The sequence below is a fragment of the Thermobia domestica genome, chromosome 11 (assembly GCF_964235325.1).
Source record: "Thermobia domestica chromosome 11, izTheDome1.hap1.1, whole genome shotgun sequence".
Lineage (NCBI taxonomy): Eukaryota > Metazoa > Arthropoda > Insecta > Zygentoma > Lepismatidae > Thermobia > Thermobia domestica.
In genome coordinates this window covers 254,580,480-254,602,610 of record NC_137464.1, presented here as the reverse complement: position 1 = coordinate 254,602,610, position 22,131 = coordinate 254,580,480, and the positions used below count along the sequence as shown (strand labels likewise).

Below are 22,131 nucleotides of genomic sequence, written 5' to 3'. Positions count from 1 at the left end.
TTACTTTGAATACAATAAAAAGAACTTTTAATATGAAAATATTCAGGTTGAGTTTTTAAAAAGAAAATAGTAAACAACAAAACACTACATTTCTTCACATTCTTTTGCCGGTGTACCGTTATTACATTCTCAATCCTTTAAAGTCTTCGGAGTCTTAAGACATGAGTAGGGAAATTCGTGTTTCCAAGATATCTTTCTACACGAAATTAACAACCGTGAGGTTTAATACATAACTTTTCTATTATTTCTTTTCTTAAAGCTGATTCAATGGAAAAACCAATCAAACTTCTAAAAGATGTTGTACGGAACGAACAGAATAACGTAATTCAGTTGAATAAATGATCGCCCAAGCGAGAAATAGAACATTTATTTTTTTGGCATTGTCTTTTTTTATTATTATTTTTATTTCTAAAAAAATGTGGAATTGTTTCTGATTCAGACGCTTCTTTGACAAGAATATTGCAGGTAGTAAAGTATAGGTAGAATCTGGTGGGTTGGGAAGGACCGCAGCCGACCGACAGGCTGGCAAAAGTCTTAACTTTCTCGGTCCGCATGGTTGTCATGGTATTGTTATGTAGCCTACTGGAAGAATAGCACCTGTGCACGAGGCTAGAACAGGTTGGAAGTCGCACTGCGCAGTGGTATTCGCGCCCCGCAGGGATGAGAGAGAGAGAGAGAGAAAGAAACGATACGAAACGAAAGGAGTGCCGTGCCATTGCTTGTATGCATGTTCGTATGTATATGTGTGTATGTGTAGAATACAAGAACTCCTCTTCTTGTCTTTTTCTAAATCTTCGTCTTTGAGGAACCAAAAGATGTGAGTGACGCCGTCTTCGTAAGACATCATTGAAGTAGTTAGGCACTTTTTTCCCGCTATCGCTAGTTACGGCTTTTGATAAAAAAAAAAAAAAGTGTGCTTTTGGTTTTTCTTTGGAAGTGTGGTGTTTTTTCTTTTTGTTAAAAAAGTGGATAATATTTTTTGGTGTTTCTTTAATTTAGACGCGGCTTTAGCTTTCATTTGATATATTGTACGTGTGTATTTCGTGTGTGGTTCTCTGTGTATATAACTTGGCCTTGTGACATCCTAGAGGATTGTAGAGGAAAATCTAAGAAAGTAAACAAGTGTTTCCTTTTATGAGTAGTGTGTTTTTTGTGCGGGTTAAAAAAATCGCTTTGCGGATGTTTACAAAATAAGGTAAGTTTCCAATCTTGTCCTTTTGGAAGGGACTTCAATAAGTGGATAGAACAGTAACTTTCGATTATTTTGATATCGATAATCTCTTTCTTGTGTTATGAATTAAACTTACTTTTAGGTTATTTATTTAATTAAATATTGATGTTCATACAATGTAACTCTTCCGCCATGCGGATCAAATTACCGAGTCAAAATTTCAGATGGTCATTCCGGATAGCGGTGTCCATCCCCCACAAGTGCTTGGGAGAACCCCCCCCCCTAAGTCTTGCTTTGTAAACTAAATTGTACTCAATGCGTTCTTAAAAGCATTTTTTTTTTCTTACAATTGATGTTCGATTATGCCGTTTTCGATGGTAAATTATGCTCTTACCAAAAATTATAGGCACAATCTTAGTCCTAAATCCAGTCTGTGGGTGCCTCGGATTCCGGCCACGACCCGCCACGTATAATCTTGTCCAAAGGAATCTTGACCACCCGCATTTCTTTAAAAAAGCGATGTTTTGGCAACCATACCAGGAAATTCCAATACTTCTACAAGACTTTTCAAAAAGAGATAGGTCGCCAGGTTTATTTGAACAGTACTGTACACATGTCAATTGCGGGAAGCTATTCATTTTATTTCTATTTCTATTACGGAATATCCATATTTTTGACATGCTGGAAGCGATATGGCAGATTAAAAAGTAATAGGCAGTTTCTTCGAAGCTATTAGCTAATTAATTAATACAATAATTTTTGCTCAGTTGATCGCCTCATCAATTTCTACACCTTAATTTGACCACATATTTGGTCTACTTTGGTCATAAGTTAGATCACGGGCGCCTATTTTCTCCATGACGCAAGACGCAATCCTCTTAATTCACCCCACTTGAACCCCCCCAAAAGCATAATCTACTTTTAAATTAATATTCGTAGCATCCAGTTATGACGCCAGTTTTAATACGTATCTTTGGAAGACAAGTGGAGGGCAAGTGTTATATATATTTTATATATGAGGAAAATTATTATTTTATATTATACTAGCAGCGTTCACCCCGCTTCGCTGCGGTCACCCCGGAACGCAATAAACTTTGTTACTTAGATAATTTTTACTTTTTCGCTTTCAAGTGATATGATAAAAACCATAGAAGATTGCATTAAATGTTAACATTATATCGCCTGTCATTTATGTTAACCCGCCCCGCTTCGCTGCGGTCACCCCGGAAGTTTTCGCTTTCAAGTGATATGATAAAAACCATAGTAGATTGCAGTAAATGTTAACATTATATCGCCTGTCATTTATGTTAACCCGCCGAGTGACATGGTCATGCGGGTTGCATATAAATACGTTTATTTTTACCTATGATGAACTAACAAAGGATTTGTACGTTATGGACACTTGAATGGTCAATTATCTCAAGACACTGGTAATTAAAAATTAAAGTGATATGATAAAAACCATCTAGGGTCCAAATCCTAATAACCCCCCAAAAATAAAAGAAATTGGTTCAGCCGTATTAGCGTGATGAGGTAACAAAGGATTTGTGCGTTCTCTTTTATATATATAGATTAGTGACCCACCTTACAAAATATGTCTGGGACCCTACAAGGGGGCAAACGATACCATCATAGACCCGCCCGTTCCTTTTAACGTCGTCACTGGTGGCATTTAATACCCCCTTTTTCATTCCTGGGTACGGTCTTGAATATAAATTATTGTTATTACATATATTTTTCACGTGAAATTCAATCTTATAAATTTCCCACTAATTTCGCATAATTTCTTGTCCACTGCACTCTCTAAAATTTTATTCATTGACTCATTTCTTAGTGATGAGCCCTGGGATAAGTTTTCTTTCCTTGATTCAGAGACTGAATCATAATAAATGTATATTAGATACTCAGCCACTCACATGATGTAAATCTATTTAAGAATTTTCTATCATTCCTTGTAAAAGTCAAAATTGAAAACAAATATAAATCTACGTAATTGAGGTGATCTTCTACCATACAACTAAATTGACATTTTTGTTTCTTTCTGGCCAGCTATTTGTTCCGAAGTTAATTCAATGAAACCTACTATACACCTTACTCAAACATTCCGAGATAACCCTGTTGCTTGACGTCGTAATCCATAAAGGATAAGCGTGAACTTAGCTTCCCACTTGATATAAAAATATATTCCAGAATAATTTCCGTTAAAAAAAAATGTAATAGGGAGTATATTTTCTATGACAATTCAGAATTATCCATCTCCTATGGATTGAAGTAAAATTAGTAGAAAAGAAAGTGGATTATCCATCTTGCTACGACTTTTTAAAAAGTTCCACGTACTTTTGAAACAATTATTCAATTTTAATAATTTTCATGTTTTATTTTCCTTTAAGGATTTCCCACAGTCCACAGTTCTTGGCATTAAATACAGTCAGGAATGAACGTTTAGCCTCCTTAATGTGGGGTGAATACATCTCCCTCTGATTTTTTTTTAAAAAGTTCCAAGATAATTATTTTGATTAAAAAAAATACATATTCTTATGCAACACAATGCACAGTTTTGAGGTTCCACAATACTCTCCACTATTTCGGTTTAAAATCAACCAAGAACAAGAAAATGTGTGTGTGTGTGTGTTTTAAAATTCGTATATAACATTACAATGTATCAAAAAGCACGTGTTTCTCAAATTCAGTGGGGGCAGTTACCCCTACTCTCTCCAAATGACGCTTCAGTTTTAAAACAGTATTAATTGAAATTCCTTTAATTTTCCTGTCGGTATTAATACAAGAAAATGCATACTATTTTTGTCAAGTAATAATTGAAAGCTATCACGAGCATTTCATAATTATATATTTATTCGCATATAAGCTATTACAATTTGTATAATATTTATCGTAGCTTAATAAATGGCATGATCAATTTTTTGTGTAATCTATACCTGTTTGAGATTCTCAACTATAGTGCAAGGGCGCCGATTTCTCTGTAAATTTTTTTTTGGGGGGCATTCAGATTCAGAAAGTATATATATGAGGATTTTAAGACAAATCGGACTCAAATTATGCCAAATATTGTATATTCATAAGTACAATAGGGGGCCCACATGAGTTTTGGGAGCCCGGGCCCCTCGCCCCCCAGGATCGGCGCCCTTGTTATAGTGTCTAATACATAATTCACTTGTATTATATTTGTTTTATGTCTTTTTTTTTTTAATCTAAGAGGGTCTCGAGGACTACTGTTTGAGAAATACTGGTATGGAGTGTTGTGGTACGAAGCAGAAACGTGGATTTTATGAACAAAAATGAATTGAGGTTTTAAAATTCAGAAAATACGTTGTGTCGAATAAAATAAAAATAATAGTAATAATAATAACAATGAAAAAAGTGTTAGAAATTAAAGGTAGGGTAGAAAAGAACAATATTGGAGGTAACTGAAGAAAGGAAGAGAAGCTTGTTAGAATATTATTTGAGAAGAAACTGTATTGGCAGACAGTGGTGGAAAGTATAGAAAAAAAACTATTAACTGTAGTGCATGAAACTTGCACCACGACATATGCTTCCTGTTGTGCTGCTGGGAAAAGCTGACATCTGACATTTGGACAGAACACGAGATGCGCTGGAGGTACTGTTGACAAAGGCTCTGCGATAATAAAGTCAACAGGTTTGACGACAAACCTAGATGTCATAATTCTATAATCATAATGACACGAGAAAATTATTTGTAACGTATGATTTCCAAATAACAAAAACAAAGTGCTTGGAATATTTGGCAAAAAGGCTCAACATTCAACTAGCGCAGTCAGTGACCTCGGTTGCCTACAAACAGCGTCATAGAATATTGCAGTGATTGGCCAATAATCCTCCTCTTCATTTCGTTTCCAACACGCCCGGTTATCTATCAGACGCCAGCTTTCGTTAGCCCCACAGTCGTAGTCAAATTAATGACAGTTAAACGTCCTATGGTCATGCCCTTTTGGTAATATATAAAGACTAACACAAGAGCACGGTAATGGAAACATTGCTATAACTACACTATTGGGACAAAATGCGGGAAACCGTATCAAAACCACGGACCCAACGTTATCCACATCTTGTAACCTGTGATCAAACTTCGTGACAGGGACGGATCTAGGGGGGCGATCGGGGAACGATTGCCCCCCCTTTAATTAGGATAAGAGTTATTGATATCAATGTTTCTTTTTTCCCCTCGTACGTTCTTTTAAATAATAATACAATATTATAATTGTAATTTTATAGAGCCATAATATAGTAATTCCACAATACTATGAAGCAACAGATAAATTTATATAGGAGGTATTTATTTATTTATTGCTGAACAATTGCAATTTTGTCATGTAAAGTTCACTCAACTAAAAAGCAGTATTGCCAATAACAATTGATATTTCGAATCTTTTTTTCGTATTTCGTAGTATGAGCACCCATCCATGGCTAGCATGTGTGCTTTTCTGACATGCACATAAGCGTTCGGTCTCCGATGAGGGCGCTAAACTTGACATCAAATTGGGCTATAGTTCAGGCTTCATTTTAAGAACTAAGCTCTTTCTCATATAGACTCAATCCTGAAAAGATATGTTCAACTTTACTTAATCTAGAAGGAAATTCCATTAAATACTCTAAAGACATATTTTGCGCATTCCTACAATGACTGCTCTCCCGTGGGTAGGATTACTTCAAGAAAATTTGTGAAAAAAAAGTGCAAAATAAAATTCACGCAGAACACTTGAAGCACTGTCCTCTATGTAGTTACTATATATATATATATATATATATATATATATATATATATATATATATATATATATATATATATATATATATATATATATATATATATATATATATATATATAAACGTTCGTTTTTTAAAACTTGTATAAGGGGTCCCGGGTTCAAACCCTGCTCCCGCCAAGTGAACTTTGTGGTGGACAAACACCGTGTGCGTGGGTTTTCTCGGGGTTCTCCCGTTTCCTCCCACTTTCTTCATTCCACTATTTCATTCATTTCTCATAATCACCGTCTCCTTTAGCCTAACCGGCATAACCGTGGGACGTAAAACTCAAAGATTTCATTTCATTTCATTTAAAACTTGTATTTTCTATAATATACTTCTTTCTTTTACTGTACCAATGCAATTTAGTTTATGCTACACGGAGTTAGTTTCCTCATTTCAAATCATATACTGCAAACAGTGTAATATTTTTTTAAAAAATCACAATAATTATTACTACATTAAAACAGATTTTCTTTTTAATAATACAGTAAACCTTGAGTTGGCCTCCCTTGTTTCTACAAAAGTGTTTTGGCCCAAGCTTGCATTGATGTTCTAACCAGCTGGTAACAGTTTCCGATGCACGATGCCAAACATACAGTCCACCAAGCACACAGGAGGTTCTTCTTCTGGTGCAGTGGTGGTTTCGGCTGTTTTGGAACCGGTTCATGGGATGCTAACCAATGCTGACGGTGCCGTGGAGCTTCGTACAGAACCCAATTCTCATCACATGTCAACATCCTGTCTAGAAATTGCTCCTTCCTCAGACGAGACAGCAAAGAAACACAAGTGTCTGCACGCGTTGCCTTCTGGCCCGGAGTCAAATCATGTGGGACCCATCGACCCAACTTCTAGTGCTTCACAAGTTGAAAGAGGTGCTGCCGAATGGTTTCTCCACTCACTGAATTGTAGTTCCAGTTCCTCACATGACTCGCTTCAATATTGCTACTGAAGATATTCGTTTTGTACATGTGTTGGTCTTCCGGCACGTGGTGCGTCTTCGAGTGTTTCGTCACCGTCCCTAAACTTGTTAAACAACCACTGCACTATCCGTGTAGTCACGACATCCTCACCAAAGGCCTGGCATATATTCTGCCCCGCTGCAGCGGCGTTTGACCCCAGTTTGAACTCGTACCGCATACACGCCCTTATGACGCTCTGTGGAGGATCCCATGTTCACTCTGTCCTTACACAAGTTCACTGTGTAACTGAACTGCCACAACCAGGTAATATGTTGGATATATCCACACTAACAACTGATCTTCGCTTTATCTCCATTTGCTTTTAACTCACGGTGTGAGGGCCAATGGAACCCAGACCTCCACAAAAAGCGACAGAACTTTCTTGGTTATCTTTACAAGAAGAAAGATTGAATGAAGTGAAACATTTTGAAATATTTAGGCTTATACGAGTATGTTGTGAAAATGGTGATTTGGAATCTGGAAATGACACACAGAATGAAATTGGAAGAAAGTATGTGGCATTCTTTGTGGCTGCAGAATCATGGTAAAGAGTAAAGAGATAATTTACTAAACAGTGATTAAGCCAGCAAATTTACTAAACAGCGATTAAGCCAGCAGTACTTAATTCGGAGCAGAAACGTGGCCAATAAAGAGACACATGAAAAGAGATTGAATGTTACCGAATTGAGAATGCTATGGTGGTTTTAGAGATATCTAAGATCGAAGAAAGAAGACTGTAGTGGTCTGGTTATCTAATGAGAAGAACAAACAAAAATGTGGTCAGAAAAGTGATAGGAATGAAGGTGGATGGGAAGAGAGGTAGAGGAAGACCAAGAAGGAAATAATTGGATATGTTTAAGAACGACTTCAGGGAAAAAGATCTAACAGGGGAAAATTCCAGAACGGGGCTTTATGGAAAAGACTCATCAGGAATGTCAACCCCACATAAGTGGAAAAACACGGAGAGAAAGAAGACTGGGGCCCTAGTCTGGTATGCACTTCTGCAGGTAGGTCAAAATTAGAGGTCCTATTTGGTTTGCCATAAGGACCAGACTGTGTGACATGATCACGTCAAAAGTCACGTTGCGTGCTAAATCGAGTCTGGAGTTTCCCAACCCAGATGTGAGATATTTTAAACACTTAACCTGTGCGTGGGGCGCCCTGGATAATTCGAAAAAGATACATATATTTTTATCATTATTATTGATTTTACTCGAACAACTTGACTTTTGACAATGTTCTATCCCTATTTACCTTACGTGCTATACACCGTCTTTAAGCTCTTCATAATGTCTTCCTAATAAACCTTCAAGTAGCTGTGTCCTTCTTATAGTTTTTTAGATAAGTGGAGGAATTATTTATTTTTCATCGAGTTTCCATTTACATTAATGTTAATGTTTCGTGCTTTTTGACTATGTTTCATCCATTTTTGGACAATTTTGATTTTCGAATATAGAATCTACATTTGAGCTGAATTTCAGACTTCTCCCCCAAAGTTTGTTCACATCATTGCAACCGGATAGGGCCTTTTTGACGAGTAGTGGCGGATTTTTCAGAAAAAATAATAAGATTGAAATGAAATTTTTGAGTTTTACGTCCCACGGTTATGGCTGTTAGGCTAAAGGAGACGGTGATGATGAGTAATGAACGAAATGGTGGAATGAAGAAAGTGGGAGGAAACGGGAGAACTCTGAGTAAACCCATGCACACGGTGTTTGTCCACCACAAAGTTCACTTGGCGGGAGCTGGGATCAAACCCGGAACCCCAAGCACCAGAGATGAACGCTCTACCACTGAGCCACCGCGGCCTCAATAATAAGATTGAAACATTTGGCAATTTTATTTTGAAATACCAAGCAGCAACCAGAAGAAGTGTTTTCTCTTCAGCATTCATTGGCCGAATGAAAGAAATTACCTATTAGTACAGTCACTTCAACGGATCATTATAGTAAAATATAATTTTAAACATATTAAAATGTATATTTGTTGCAAAACATAATCTATTTCCTTTAATAAACTTGAGGGTTACGAACAATGTATTATTGTCTTGATATGACCAATATATCTTTAACATCTTCAACACAAGCTGTTTTCAATAATAAAAAAAAAAAAAGTCCCGCCTTTTGAAAAGTACAAATCATTTTCTGAAAGAATAAGTGAAATTCGATAATTTTGACATGGCAACTCTATTCATGACCGAAGCAGAAAATGAAAAACCTGAGACCTAATGCGCAGACAAACACGTGATTAAGATTACCCTTAAAATATAAATGAAGCGGACGTCAGAGAAATTGCACATTTATTATTCTGATTAGAGAAAGAGATTGCCCGGGCGCAAAATTTTCCTTCCGTTGCCTGTGGAAAGCCTGACATGCTGTTGGAAAACAGGTTTTAATTTAAAATGCGAATTTAAGCACACAGTAAAGTAGTTTCATAAATTAGTTATCAAGAGGTGCACGTATTCTTAAATCGATTTAAACAACGCTATACGACGAGAGTAAAATAAAGGATATTTCCTGTGGACAACAGACACACAATAGCTCATCCTTGATTCATGTTCACACTGTTTTATTTGTGAAGTTTATGTGACTGATGTATTAGCGAAGTCATATGAAGGCTAAGAGGGGGTAAACAGTAATGGTGCTAATCGCCTGCAAGTGCTTGGACGCATTGCTTCTCCCAAAAAGATGGATTGCTTCCCCCATGAATTTCTACAATGATATATACAGTGGTGCCCCCCTCATGTCCATGACGCACCCCCCCTCAATTGTCTATCCGTAGGTGTTCTTCCATGAAAAAAAATCTTTTCGATTAATTTTTACACCCCCTCAAACATATTTATATAGATTTTTAACCCCCCAAATATTTCAATGACGCAGTTTGCGTCATAGCCTCCCTTGTGGGCACCCCTGATATATATATATATATATATATATATATATATATATATATATATATATATATATATATATATATATATATATATATATATATATATATATATGGTGTTAATGAACTATATAGACAAACTGTAAGAGGAGATTCCTCACATGAAAATAAGTCAAAAAGTTCCAACGGACCTGTGGGGAAAAGTGCATAGTTTCAAAGCTAAAGCTGTACAAAATCGCGAAAAAGTCAAATTTCAAGAGGCCCTGTTTCGAATTCCAGAAATCGTGGAGTGGCGGTTCTTATCAACGTAAAGGAAGTCACGCATACACAATCCAAAAATGCATATTTCATTAATGTTCAATGGGCGTGAAGAGTATTCCCTGCAGGGTGAAATTCCCAGACGTGCCATCAACCGAATTTTGAGATATGCTCTAATGACTTTATGATTGGTCCAAAGTAGGCAAACGATAAGCCTTAGCAGCCATGAACACGTAATCCTTTGGCGCGATGTTAAGAATCGTCAACAGCACAGTCTCTCGTACTCGGGAAAGGTCATGTTGCGATGTGTTCTTTCATGTTTATAAGTGAAGAAAACGTAAAAATATACCGTGCCGAAATACATCACATCACACGCTATTCCGAACACAAAAACCATAGAGCTGCCGGTTCCTAATACTTCCGACTTCCCTCCGAAGCATTGGATGTCCATTATTGTTAAGGCTTACCTTCTGCCTACTTTGGACCCTTCTTGAAATCAGCGTATATCTGAAAACTCTATTGAGAAGATATTTGATAAGTATACCCTGCATACCCATTAAAATTGATGTAACATGCATTTTTGGATTGTGTGTGCGTGACTTCCTTTACGCTGATAAGGACCACCATCAATAGTTTCTGGAATTTGAAATAGAGCCTGTTGAAATTTAGCTTTTTCGCGATTTTGGACAGCCCTAGCTCTGAAACTATGCACTTTTCGCCATAGGGCCATATGAACTTTTCCTCTTATTTTGATGTGAGGGATCATCTGTTACAGTTTGTCGGTATAGTTCATAATGTTCCGCCATAATGTTGTCGTTTGAAACAAAAGAATGCATTCTTTGCTTTGACAATTCAATTGATTATTTTAAAATGTTATTCATGATGAGTTCTTCTTCACATTTAGGATTCTTAAAAGCATTATTATATTATAATTAAAGCTCGATTGTGTCATTTTCAGTAAAAAGTCGTCCCCTTCCTTGGGCACCTCTGGTAAATAAAATACGTGCTGTACAGAGCTTTGACATTAATTATAATGTAGACGGAAGGAATTTCTCTATATACTCTCACTAGTTATCTATTGGTGGAATTACTGCACAATCAAGGGATCAATTAAATAGAAATTAAAACATTATACATTCCATCATTTTGGTCTTTTAACATTAATTTACTTCTATACTGAAATGTTGGGGATACTTTTCAATCAGGTAGATTAATATGGTTTCTCATGAATTTAATCCTCCAACTTCGTCTCCTAATATTAAGGTACTGTATGTTAAAATGTTTACATACATTTTCGCATAATATATTTCATACAGGCAGACTAGTATGGTTTCTAGTGTGCTTCGGTTTTTGCTAATGATCGTCTGTACATCTGAAAAGTTAATTTTGTACAATCACGAAAGGAAGTATTCTTCAGTTGACAACATTCTTTTCTTAATAACTCAACAATAAATTAACCTATTACAGTACCGATTTTGGCAAGTTATCAAATTGTAACTATCCTATGAATAACAACAAAAAGATCCAAGTTAATTCATTTGTTCCCGAGTTGTTGGCAAAAGAAAATTTTCAACTGTCAAATACTTTCTTTTCAGTGTGTACCTGTAGCCCTAGCTTGGATTGCTTACGAGAAAAAAGTTGATCCGTCATCTTTCATCATTTTCATCAATTTTTACATTAAAAATTACTTTTTATATCAAAACTTAGTGATATGGGTGAATAGGACCTATATCTGCACCTTAAGATACAAATCTCAGTTGAGGTTAACGAAAAAAGAAATAGACAAGTGTTGATATTATCTGGTTTCAAAAAATGTCACCAAAGTGATGTCTATCCTCGAGAGAAGTAAAGAATACGTTGTTTTTCATCATCAGCCATCATTTCGAAACGATTTTTACGTAGAACTTATTAATGTTTACAAAATAATTATGAATTACAAAATTCAGTGATATATGTGTCTGTTATCTAAGTCTGCATCTGAAGATATAAAACTTTATGCGGAAAGTGTATCTTGTTTCTATTGGAAAATACATAGCTGTTTCGATTTGTACCTCGTCACGAAAATTTTGTGGGCACCGTAACTTTGAGTATGTACATGTACGTAAACCGTGATTGTGAATTCATTCCAAAGTTATTTTTATTTAATTCAATCAACATGCAGATGTTGCATGCGAAATAAGGATAATAATAATGATAATGTTTTCAGCATTGGCATTAATTCACCTGTCAAACAGAAGGCGTCCTTCTCACACTGAACATTGAATAGAGTGTTTGACGTTAATGTGATTTGAAGGTTTGGGAGAAGGCTGAAGACCACCATGACGCTTGAAATCAACTTCATGACATTGATTAAAATTATCTTTTCATGAAACATTTGTCTTTCTCTGTGTGTGTGTGTGTGTTAGGTATGTAGGTGCAGTGAGTCAAGGTGTCTGTCTGTAGTCATCATTTTTCAAAGGAATGTAAGTTAATGGTGACGTCACTTGCCCAGCTGACATCACTGTTTTTCTTCAAATATCAAGTATGTAGGCTCATCCTGAGTCTTAGATGCATATTATATTTTAAAATAGAAACAGCCAATGATAAGTTGAAGGTCATTTTACACACTTGAAGGATATTCTTTATTTTGACACAAGGTATTTTCCTAAATAGTGTATTCCAGTTACTGAGTAATTAATTACGTAGAGTAATTTATTTTTTATTTATTTTTTTACGTCTTTCTGCAGCATCAAAGTTATAAACAAGAATTTTAGGAATGATCCAAGAAAAAAATGCATAAAAATATTGCGATCATGGCTTTTTTTTTTTTTTTTTTGGATCAGAGGCCACAAAATTTTTGGACGCCCCTAAATCAAGTTTTCGTATTTTCTACGGAATGAGCACATCAAACTGAGTTAACTGATAGTTTGGGTTTAGCTACACTATATGTAGTTCTCCAGAGATAAGGCCTACAACACAATTTTTTGCCTGAAATATATTGGATCTTTTGATCCAAAAAGTCTTCTGTCTTTTTGTGAAGCTATACCAGTTGATTTGTGGAAGCAAATTTCTGTCTTGAAGTGTTCAGAATTTCACTAAGCTGTTGTACATGTAGATTTTGGTTGAGCAATTCTGTGCTATTCTGCAGGGGTGCCCACAAGGGGGTCTATGACGCAAACTGCGTCATTGAAATATTTGGGGGGAGGTTAAAAATCTATATAAATATGTTTGAAGGGGGTGTAAAAATTAATCGAAAGGATATTTTATTTTCATGGAAGAACACCTACGGATAACACAATACATAATTTTTTTTCTTCTGTTCTTTATACCACGATACTGACCATTTTGGTTAATGGTTTGAACGGTTTTAAGGTTTTCGGTTGCATTCCTTACTTGAAAATCATCTTGTCTACGCCACTTCAATCTGCACTTTTTCTGAACTTTATTACATTAGGGGATATTTACGATTTTTTTAAAAAATTAGCTGGTAGTTTAATTTCGATGTCGAAAGCCCTGTTAATTAAGTAACTAATCATCCAACTTTAGCTTGAAGTTCACGTAAGTTTTGTCCAGAATTTGGAGTATGGAAAGTGGTATTTAGATAGCAGATCCTTGACCAGTCATTACTCTTGTCCATGTTTAACCAGAGTCAACAATCCTCTTTGATTAAAGCGTTGTTTTGATTTATATTTTATATGCGTTAAAATTCGTTGCATCAGACCAGATTGATATTTGAATTAGTCTGTTATAGTAGCTTTTTTTATGTAACAGCGTTTTAAATGTTTTATAGTGACGACAACTTTCACGTATCAGTAGCCTCAGATAAGATATTTGTTATCCTGGGCCGCTATCTTGAAACTGTTTCAGGATTTCTTTTTTACTTTTGGCATACTGTAGTTCAGCCTGAATTTTAGCTAGTATTCTTTGGATTTTGCTTGCTGAGAAGTGTTTGTGGTTCGCAGGAAGAATTTTGTATTTGAACTTAAAATTATGGGTAGAACAGGCGATTTGGCAAGAGAAAGTGTTTGAATATATATAACATTTAAATTTGAATTGTCATAATTATACGATCAGGCTGGGAGCGGGGTGAGTCATGAACATAAGGGGGGCACCACTGTATTCTGGTAACAATCTCGCAGAGGCACCGTGTATAGCATTGACGTTCAGTGACTAGAGAGCACCAGTATGACCACTGCTAGTACTTCCGTACTAGATCTAGTACCTGTTAATAATATTTTAGTGTTCTAGTACGTTCACCAACAAATCTAGTACTTTATTTCTCCTCTTCTTTTCTCATTAATACATTTGGCAGAGAAAAAGGAATATCACGAAAATTGGCAATGTACGAAAATTTCGCAATGCACGAAAATTTCACTGCTAAGAGTCTCGGGAGGAAATAGATCCATTTCTATCGATTTTGTGCTGTACGATCATTCCACTGGGGAAAATAGGAAGTACAATAGTGTCAAAGAACGAAGGATTAAAACTAATAAAAGACCGTAGTAAACAATTTAAACAGTAGGTTATTATGGAATTAGAACTAGATTTTCTCAATAAGCCCATTTTATGGTATTTCTTGCTTTATTCGACATTCTCTATATTTGTCTTACTTGTGTTGCTTTAGTGGTTTTACAGTGAGTTTTAATGCGACAATTAAACAGAAATTCTGCCAGGATTTTTAGTTTGGGGGTGGAAAGTTAAAATTGGCAGGGTGTAAGTGGTTTGTATCGAATTTTGACTTTTTTTTTAAAAAGTAAAGTTGGGGCTCTTTTAAGAATGTGGGGTCACTCCCCCGCCCACGGGGAAGGGGGAGCTGTCGGAAACTTTCTAATGATTAAATATTAATATCGTAAAATGTCATAAATAGGGTGAAACAGGATCATATAAAATTTTAGTACTTTTCCCGTAGAACTAGTATATATTGTATAGGTTAGTACGAAATATTTTTGCTGGGTGGTCACACTGGAGAGCACTGTTGTCTTTTAGCTTTGGTGGCAAGTTGCGTTCTAGAAGCTTTGCCTTTAACAGGTTACTTCTACCTGTGTGATTAATAAGTGCTATTCTAAATATGTTAGACTCTTCTTCTAAACGGTTTTATAGGTTAAGGTTACTAGATTTTTTTTTTCATACTATCTGGGGGCACTTTTATCATAATGTACCTTTTCTCTCCTCTCAATGTTAAAAACTCAATCGTAATTGTAGTGAGCTCCCTGTGGCTAGCATACGCAACTCTGACGTGGGAGACTTAGGTTTGATTCCTGGTGGGAGCTTATGTGGTTTGGATCCAGGTGTGCACACAGAAATTTTAGTTGGAAAGGGTACAGATGAAGTATAAGATCAAATTTTCATGATATATCAATCATTTCTTTGTTAAACAGGTCTAGTTTTATTGAGAAAGTGTTCAAATGCATGTTAAGTTAGGAAGTTTGAGGGGTTCGGTCACAGTAGACCTTGCTGTAAGCAGGGGCGGATCCAGGACCGACTTCTGGGGGGGGGGCGGTGGGTTGTCATACTGTTACTTTTAAGGGCTCCAAACTTTCGGATGGGTTTTATTTATATATATAAAATAAGAAAATTTTCTTTTCTGGGGGGCGACCGCCCCCCTGGATCCGTCCCTGGCAGTAAGTGCGCTCCTGTTTGGATTTCACGTTAAGCTATAGGTCTATGTCCCATGTAGCTTCACTACTGAAAGGAGGTCCTATCCAATCCAATCTCTCGTATCTGTAACCAAGGGCGCCTATGTTGTTTCCAAGGGGGGAGGGGGCAAATATAAGCGAGGTTTCAAATATAGTTTCAAATTTTGCTATAACTAATGTAAAAATTCTATTGGGCTTTCGATGTTCCGAAGTACGATTTTCTCTTAGGGGGGCAAGCGCCCTACCTTGCCCCCTGATGGGCGTCTTTGTCTGTAACTGTTTTCGCTTTGTAACATATTTGCTAAACTAGTTTAAATTCTGTATTGGAATATTCGATATATGTAATATCCATCACTACTGAAATTTAAAAAGAAAACTCTATTGATCCAACAACTGAATTAATTTCTAGTGGAAATGTTACTGTGCTACTGAAAGTAGATAAAAAGAGATAGTCACAAGAAGAAGAAACAGCGAAAATAAATTTACGTTCTCTTCATAAGACTGTTTCCAAAATTTGAAACTACTACCAGTTTGCCAGCAAATAAACTCAGAATCAACCGAAAATATATTTTTTTCTTACCTTGTACATTTCAAATACGATTCATTTTAAGTGTATGCTATGAACTCATTACGTAAGCATATTTTCTGTGCTGTGCTAGCCAGAATGGAGAATCTCTCAACTTGAGCAAACGTACGCATCGCCTAACATAACATCTCATATTCTGTTTAATGATGCAGCATTTATGAGTGAGTGTCTGTGTGCGTGTGTTTTAAACAGTTATCAGCGAGATTTCAGAGTAACCATTTACTGTGATCAATGTATAAGAGCGTTGTGAGATTTCAATAAACGAATTCGTTGAATACCTCAGTTTATTCACTCAGTACCTGGTTTTTGTTTTGTATACTAGAACTACTCGTAAACTGGAGCACCCATGCTTTGCCCTGAAACAGATAAAGTAAATCGAAAAGTGGTTAAACGTTGAACAACCTCCTATCTCAGGAGGCATACTACAGGGTGCTTTGAGTGTTGAATATCCAAATGCCCACCACTGGCCAGGAACATTTTTTTCTTTTTTAAGACAGCGTCCTTAAGAGTCTGACGTACTAAAAAAAATACAGAATTTACCATTTTTCTTTTGCTTGTTTTATATAAGTGAAAGGAGATAATGAAATGCAACTTAGCACAATCATAGATAATGTTATTCTAAAAAGAAAAAAAAAGGCTAAAAAATTTTTTTTCTCAATCCTGATTGGTATATACTATTTTGCATATAAATTAAATTTAAGTTTCGTATTTCTAATATGCGATATATAAAAAAATAATTCAATTATCTGAAAATGTTTGGGACATCAATTGTTAGAACCCAGTGGCGAATTTAGCACGGGGCCGGAAGGCCTAAGCCCCCCAGTTTTTTTGAGTGACAAAAATAATTGAAGCTATTATTTATACATTTTTGAAAGTTTATAGTAAATTCATGATATATCTATCATAGTCTGGGTTCTGACTGCCCCCCCTCCCATTTTTTACCTTCTAAATCCGACACTGAGAACCAATTTATTATACATGTGGAAACCAGTGGATGGTTAGCAGCATAAAGGATTGCTAGGGGGCGTGAGCACCGCAAGTTACGCCCCTGCCTTATTTTGTTCGAATTTACGCAAAGTTTCGAAACATTCACTCTAAAATCAACTGAAAACGTCTTCCAAAGTCGAGAAGTAGAATTGCTTTAGGCACTCCAGCCCTTGGTTGCTACCCGCTTGCCACGACCTTCGCACTGTCACGAAAAACTTATTCTCTCATGCAAACATGCCTATATAGTAAAAATAAAAACTCACTAATAAAATCAGAACTTTTAAAGCATTCGAAAATTAATTTTGTAAAAAAAAAAAAAAAAAAAATTGTAGGCATTATCGTTAATGCCCACCTAAAGAGAAATCTTCTTAGATAAGGTAATATGATTTTTCAAAACATTAGAAGTTTATTTGTAACTTCCATGAAACACTACAAAGTTCATTTATAAGCATTTTACCTTTCGTGTAAGCCTCAGCAAAACATGCACGGAAATTTTAACAGAGTAGTAAAACGATTCTATATGCCATGTGTCTGAGCATCTCTTGCTGTTGAAGAAGAAAAAAAAGTAGGAAATAGTCTGACTCACGAGCATAACATAAAAGTGAGAGAAAAAAAGAAAATACATTTACTTTACAGAATGAATAAAGGAAGACAGTAAATGCATACTTTTCCTCGTTTCAGAAATTTTGATGCAAGAGCTGTTTGTTGAGTGATGATGACATGCGAAATATTATTTCAAGGTAACAAAGTGAAACAATTTTATGCGAACTGAATCTAACGTAACTCTTCTCCTAAATGCATATAGGCACAAATAAATATGTGTCTTACAGAATGTAAATTGTTGGAGAACTGTTTGGTGTATTTCTTACATTGTTTTTTACGCCCATTGTCAACAGCGCGGTTATATAGGACAAGACAGAATTTAAAGTTACTTAGAAGCAAGATAGTCTATGCGATACTTTCCCGTCGTTAATCAAACTCAGGACCAAAGATGCTCGAGAATAGAAGAGATGAGAACTGATGTTTGTAATGACTTGTATCAATTCAGGATTTTCTTAATAATACGCTTACAGAAAGCAGTGTGTACTAGTAATTCGAATGTGTATCGGGGACCATGGTGGTTCACTGGGTGCCCTTCCCGCTGGTCTAGTGGCTAGCACGTGCGTCTTTGGTGGTCGGGGTCCCGGGTTCGATTCCCGATGGGAATTTTAACTGTCCTCAATGTTTCTGTGTTCGTGTAACTGTCGTTCTAGGTTATTGGAAAAGTGTTAAACGAGTAAAATAAGTAAAAACCTTGTAATACGTAATTAAGTAAGTTAATGAGGCACGTTCGGTGTATCAGTTAATTTAAAAAAAAAAAAAAGTGGTAGAGCGTTGAGCGCTGGTGCGTGGGGTCCCTGATTCGATCCCAGCTCGCGCCAAGTGGTCTTTGTGGTGGACAAACAGCGTGTTCTTTGGTTTCCTCGTGGTTCTTCCGTTTCCTCCCACTTTATTAATTCCACCATTTCATTAATTTCTCATCATCATTGTCTCCTTTAGCCTAGCCGGCATAACCGTGGGACGTAAAACTCAAAGATTTTTCTGAATGCATAGAAAATTATTATTTTGTTTATAAATCCAGTGCTTTTAGGACGATCATTTAAAGTGCCAACGAACATGCAAGGAACAATGTCATTTTATCTCTGAGTATGTATACAACTTCCTGATAGCCTCCACACCCATTTTAATTGCACAATTAGCTGTAACAATCATCATTTCTGGCGCTTATGGTCATGCTAGGCATACATTTTTTTTTAATATTGCAAAAACTAAAATATAATATGAAAAGAATTTACAGCAAGTAAATATTTATCTCAAGAAGTTGCCTTATTGTAGACCCTCACAATCAACTTATGGCGTTAAATAGAATGCAACACAGACACCTAGGAAATTGCCCACTGTTCACTAGTAGATACAGAAATAAAATTATAACTCTTGAATTTAAATAGAGAAGGTGGCCCAATTCTCATCAGCATCAGCATTTAACGTTTAGATGAATTACTTGGCACTTTCTCCAACATCAATCTCAGAAACATAAGCACTCATCACACAAATCTCAGGGCATTTCGTCAGTCAGTTGTTTCTCAGCTTTGTTTCGGTGTTTCAACCACAATTAAATGTCATCTTTAAAAGTTAAAACAGAGTTGGATATAGGATCAAAATGATGGATATATAGGAAAGGGTTTATCAGTGTTAGATATTTGTATATTTTCATTTGTTACAACTTCAATTGTTGGATCAAAAAATTCAATATATTTTAGTCAAAAATTTTCTTGTAGGCTTTATATCTGGAGAACTACATATAGTGTAGCCAAACCCGAACTATCACTTAATTCAGTATGATGTGCTTATTCTGTATATATATATATATATATATATATATATATATATATATATATATATATATATATATATATATATATATATATATATATATATATATATATATATATATATATATATATATATATAAACGAAAACGAAAACTCGGTTTAGGGGCCGTTCAAAAGTTTTGTGGCCGCTGATTCAATTTTGGATCAAAAGATCCATTATATTTTAATCAAAAATTTTCTTGTAGGCCTTATATCCGGAGAACCCAAACTATCATTTAATTCAGTATGATGTGATTATTCCGTAGAAAATACGAAAACTCGATATAGGGGCCGTTTAAAAATTTTGTGGCCGCTGATCCAAAAACGAATTATTGATCAAGATCGCAACTTTTGATTCATTTTGGGGGGGGGGGGATCATTCCTAAAATTACTGTTTTTATTATTTTTATAAATTCAATGTCTTATTTAACAGAAAAAAACTTAATACAAAGATAACATAATGTGGTACAATGAGAGTTGATGGAAGATGCTTATAATAGATTCGACTCCTGAATTTAATTTTCCTTTACACGTAACACTGATTATTATAACAAATTTCTTAGTCGAATCTCTCTGTATAAAAGAAGTCCTGCCTGATTGATTGATCAACGTCAAAGCCAAACAGCTTAAATTAGAAACTTAAAATTTGAACAGGGCATATAGATTGTGACGTAAAGTTCCACTAAGGAAGGATTTTTGGAAATTCAATTGAATTAGGTAGGGGAAAGAAGGGTGGCAGTTATCTTCTTAAAAAAATTCAACGTCTCAGAATTTCTGAATGTTATAGACATGAAATTTGGTATATAGACTTCTCATTTAAAATAAATAGACACGTCTTTGAGCGTTTTTAATATTTGACGTAGAAGGGAAGAAATGGGTGTGAGACGGAAAAAAAGATGGGAATTACAATTATTATAATAAGATTTTCATATCTTGGAATGTCCGAAGGTTAGAGACAGGAAATTCCGTATTTTTTTTTTATATTCTCCGTAGAAGAGAAGAAAAATGCGGGTAGGAAAGAAGTTGGAGTTGCTATTAAAGATAAAGTGGCCATATCTTGAAATCCGTTAAAATTAGAAACATTAAATTTGTTTTTTTTTTAGACTTGTCATTTAAAGTAATTAGGGACATGATTAAGCGTTTTTTAAAAGTATTTCCCCTACAAGAGAAAAACAAAGAAAGAATTGTGATTGCAATTTTTAAAATAAGATGTTTATATCTCGAAATGCCTTAATGTTAGAGACATGGAAATTAGAATTTAGGCTTTTAATTTAAAACAAAGGCGTGTTCCATCGTTTTTTTTTTTTTTTAAATAAATGTTTTCCTTAGAAGGGAACAAAAAGAGTGGGGTTGTGATTGTTAAAATAAGATTTAATCTCTAAATAATAATCTCGAAATCCTTTAAGAATAGAGATGCGGTAGGGATTTTTGTTTTTGAACTCTTTAGAAAATACACTGGAAAAAAATCAACAAACAGTTTTAAGGTAATGAATCTGAGAAGAAATAATGAAGTCCATGCTTTTGAGGAAGCATTGATCTAGTGTTGTCACGAAGGCAGGAAGATTTATGATAATTTGTTATAGGACTACGTAAATTTCGATGCACAATTGCTATATGATTGAAGTATTCAACGTGGAGGTCTCTCAGCCTTCTTGGACTCTATGTTGGTATGCCAGAACAGAACGGAAGAGTATCCGTTGCAATGGTGTACCTGAAGGCATGGCTATATAATTTGAGTTTTGCAGAGAGGATCTATCTCTCTTTGGCTAAGAGGAAGACGGAACAAGGCGAAACAAGAGAGATAAACATTTCTTGACCATCCGCATCGACTGGAGGAAGACACGAATCATGAAAGTTCATCGAACGGTGTGCGTGTGTGACTGTCCGGGTGTCCTTGGATTGGAACAACTTCCATTCAGCTCAAGACAACATTTCAGACCAACAAGATTGGAAGTGTAGATTTCTATAGAGAAAACATTTTGAAAGATTTTTCGTTTGTGTTACTTAGCCTATACACAGACTGGTTACGAAAGAACTCCCCAAGGTAGATTCTGCCATATTTGCCCAAATGTGGTTAGATGAGACCACCAAGTGATCAAAACAGAGATAAGGTGGGCAAATTTAAGATTCTTTTCTCTAAGTTCATAAATTAAAGTTTGATACTTCATATGCAAGAACTAAGAAATTATGGCTACATTGCACATACATTTATTTTGCTTGTCAATTAATATTTCTTCAATAGAACTCTTTAAAGTTTAATGTCCCAGATTATGCTCCGACCTTGAGAGATGGATGATTACGATGAAATTAAGAAAGTGGGAGGAAACGGGAAAACCTCGAGGAAACCCCTTTGTCCACGACTTGGCAGGGGCTTCAATTGAACCAACGACTCCACGCAACAAATGTGAACACTCCACCACTGAGCCACTGCGGGTTCCACTGGCGCAAATTCCGAGGTGTTTGAGGGGGA

At 35.6% G+C, this 22,131-nt stretch overlaps 1 protein-coding gene across 2 annotated transcripts in view; it reads left to right on the top strand.

The window, feature by feature from the left end:
- The first annotated feature begins 667 nt into the window (after positions 1-667).
- Myo10A (unconventional myosin 10A) overlaps positions 668-22,131 on the top strand; it is a 744,055-nt gene continuing 722,591 nt past the window's right edge. For both annotated transcript variants that reach the window (XM_081732073.1, XM_081732074.1), the window contains exon 1: positions 668-1,195. The gene's annotated coding sequence lies outside the window, so the exon portion shown is untranslated. The remainder of the gene's footprint in view (positions 1,196-22,131) is intronic.